Below are 3,872 nucleotides of genomic sequence, written 5' to 3'. Positions count from 1 at the left end.
TAATGTGAGGACTCACACTATTAAGAATGAGCCCAAATATTTGATGTTGGCATAGGTGTAACTTCTTCTTGAGGATACCAAGACTCATATCAGGCAATATAAAGAGGAATGCAACAAGTTTATAGGATTTGGTTGTGACAATGGCAAGGTAAGGTTTCCTTTTCCTTCTCTATTGGTTTTAGTTATGGAGGGCTTGACCTTGTTATAGATGGGAAGGGGTTGGATTTTTGTATTGACAAAAGTTGGGGATTTGCACCTATCATTTGGCACAATAATTGATTCTCCCCACCACATTATCAAGTGTATTGGACGTAGGGTTTTGTCTACTTAAACATGGGTAGCTTGCTGATGTGATCGGTTGGTGGTATTAATGTTGATGCATGCTTGGGGGGGAGGCTATGGATCTAGTTTGGATTGTGATTTAATGAGTTAAAGTTGAACTAATCAGGTTGTTTCTTATGGGGATAAGGTTATACATTTATAGGGTTATATCCTCCGCCTTACTATATCTTGCACAATATTTTGCAAACTTAGCAATAAAAAGATAATTGGGATGGTTATATCTGGAGAGACAACATATTCAACATGTTGCAACTTGCAAATACTTAATTGATCTAGGATTACAATGAAGAAAAACTCACATAAGCAAATAGCTACTAATCTGTGTGTGGCAAAAAATATAAAGAATCAAAATGCTAAAAAATTCCTTGAATTGTGACTTGAGATTTTAATTTTTATGTACTAAACCAAGACACACAAGACAATAGAAATGATACCTTTTACTTTCTACTTAGAAACATTCCTATCTCACATCATCAATGGTACCTAATTGAAGTTCTCTCAAAACCAATAGCTTCATATCTCATTAAAGGGTCAATTAATGAAGTTATGATGGAAGAGGAAGAACATTATTCCCAACCCCAGTCACAAAAATGAAATTCTATCTCTATGTTTCCATTGAATGAAATTTCAAATGGGGATGTACACCGGGTCTCAACTATAGAAAATATTGGGCCTATGGATAATTCCTCTACCTTAATTCTCATTTCATCTTCTTCATGTGCATATTTTTCTCTCAAAAATAATTTTCATATTAATGAAGGGAATGTATATCAGGTCCTTTTTGTTTCCTTCCATTATTTTGATCGTAACCGGGGTATAATATAGTGGCAAATTTTCATATTTTGGAAAATTTGACATTTTGCCAATGTTATTTTTGGCGATTTCTGAGCCCTTCCATGGTTTCCTGGTTGCCAAGCTTTGTTGGGTTTACCTGGTTGCCTAGCATTGTAATTGCCAAGGCAAATGTTACGTTTCAATTTTTCCCTGGCGGTATTCGCCTTTCACGTAGCCGACTAGGTAACGCTTATTGTGGAATGTTCGTTGGGTTTCAAATTTCCATTTCATGTAGTATGGGAGAATTCACCATCCCAGTTTCATTTTATCGTGGAGGAGTCAGCTCGTTTCACGTTATGGGAAGTTGAGGAGTTGACTCGTTTTGCCAACACACTTTCATTTTGTCGTGGAGGAGTCAGCTCATTTGGCGTGGTAAATTGGTAATTGTATTGATTTGTAATATGTATAAATCCAAATTCGCCCAAGCAATGAGACATTCACTAAATACCGTTGGCACTCCATCAAATTTTTGGCAGCGCAAGACACATCGCGGGCACGACTCAAACTCCAGAGATAGCTTCCACAAGTGGTGGTACACTGGTATGTGCAGCTGTGCTGTAAAATACTCTCCTTGAGCTTATGTAGTTTAATTTAATCAGAAGCTTATCTACAGTTTCCTTTCTTATCTCATTTTCATTAGAAATTTTTCAAAAAGTGGACGCAATGCTAAAAGTTGCTGGCGACGTTAATGGTTTTAAAAGCTTGCATGCATGGATTTGTGAAAATGTGAAGTCTATTTCCTATGAACTTTCAAGCAAGATTCGTGAAAGATTCCCTCGAAGTCTTTTCCCTTTAACCGCTGCGAACATGGGAAATCCTTGCCATCGCGATCTTGCGGCTGCTGGAAGTCTTTTCCCTTTAACCACTGTGAACATGTGAAATCCTTGCCATCACGGTCTCGTAGCTGCTGGAAGTTTTTCCTTTTAACCGCTGCGAACATGCGAAATCCTTACCATCGCGATCTCGGGGCTATTGGAAGTCTTTTCCCTTTAACCACTGCGAACATGTGAAATCCTTACCATCGCAGTCTCTTCGCTGCTGGAAGTCTTTTCCCTTTAACCATTGCGAACATGAGAAATCCTTGCCATCACGCTCTTGCGGCTGCTGGAAGTCTTTCCTTTTAACCACTGCAAACATGCAAAATCTTTGCCATCATAGTCTCGCGGCTGTTGGAAGTCTTTTCCCTTTAACCGCTGCGAACATGTGAAATCCTTGCCATCGCGGTCTCGTGGCTGCTGGAAGTCTTTTCCCTTTAACCGCTACGAACATTCGATGGTGTGATCTCCCTTTTTCATGACTTTGCAACATAAAAGTTCACCATCATTTAAACTAACGATGATGCGATCTCCACCCTCCTCGCGGTTTTGCAACACAATCTCCTTTATCTTTTCAATTGGCGACGATGCGATCTCTACCCTCCTCTCAGTTTCACAACACACAAACTATTAACTCACTTTGATAGTGACATTGCGATAGACCTGTTAAAGCCTTTCTCATGGTTTCGCAACTGCCAACTTCAAACTGATGAAACCCTTTGCAAACCTCTGATGCCATCGACTTCGTGTATGTTTTTTTTAACCTTGAAATTGAATAAAATGAAATGATTCGCCCAAAAAATTAAAATTTTACTATGATTATTATTTTTTATTCGCCAATGTATAAATATTTTGTGGTTTTAAACAAATACTGAAAGTAATACTGCTTATTCTCAGGGAAGTAAAGTTTAAATGGATTATCAGTAGATTGAGATGTTAGGGGAGGGTGAGTCTGTAGCTAATATTGCTCAGTCTTAGGGAAGTGACAAGGGTAAGACCCCAAAGGGCAGTGAAGGGATTAATCTTACATCAAAATGCCAAAAACTTAGAGATACTACCATAAAGGCTTTCTTTGAAATTGACAATGTTTTTGGTCCACTAACTTTGGCAAGTACAAGTGCAGAAGGAAATCAGAATACCTCACCACCACTAGAAGAGCAGGTTGTTATTCAATAAATCAAAATGCATCAAACGAGGATAACAATGTTCAAACAACAAAAGATGTTGTAATAGAAGATAATATTGATGTTGGTAGGAAGAAAAGAAAAAGGAATGTAAAAATGGGGCGGGAGTGGGAAATGAAAAGGAATTTCTAGGTTGACTGGGTAGCAAAGTACTGGTTTATTGAACCAGTCACAAACAATGATGAACCACCAACAGAATGCAAGTGTATGATTTGTACCTGGAAAACTAAAAGAGAGAAAAAGTTGCAGTTAAAGCTTGACACTATAGAAAAACATATTGGTAAGGTTTATGAAAAACAAATCATAGATGGAAAGGAAGTAGCTGCAGTGAGATGGAAATCAAATGAAGAATGCCTTCATGTTAAGTATGCCATAGAATATGAAGAGCATTTCAAGAAAATAGCGGTAATTGGTAGTGGTAGTAGTGGCAATCCAATCAAGGATGGGCTTCAACATGCAGCCAATGATGCAAACTTGGCAAAGACCGTTCAGATGAGTGTTATTTTTCATATTCTATCTAGAGGGCGTCCTATGAGAGACTTTTCAGAATATGGTAATTTATTATCTTTTTTGAGAGTTCCTCACTATCCTATGACACATTGGTCAATATACACTGGATGGAAAAATGGCAAGCTATCTTGTTGAGGTGGAAAAGCAAAATGTACAGGAGAGAGTAAAAGAATCCAAGTTCATTTCA

Source organism: Cupressus sempervirens, chromosome 9 (genome assembly GCF_028749045.1).
Source record: "Cupressus sempervirens isolate cs-2001-9-10 chromosome 9, ASM2874904v1, whole genome shotgun sequence".
Taxonomy (NCBI): domain Eukaryota; kingdom Viridiplantae; phylum Streptophyta; class Pinopsida; order Cupressales; family Cupressaceae; genus Cupressus; species Cupressus sempervirens.
Note: the sequence above shows the minus strand (reverse complement) of the source record.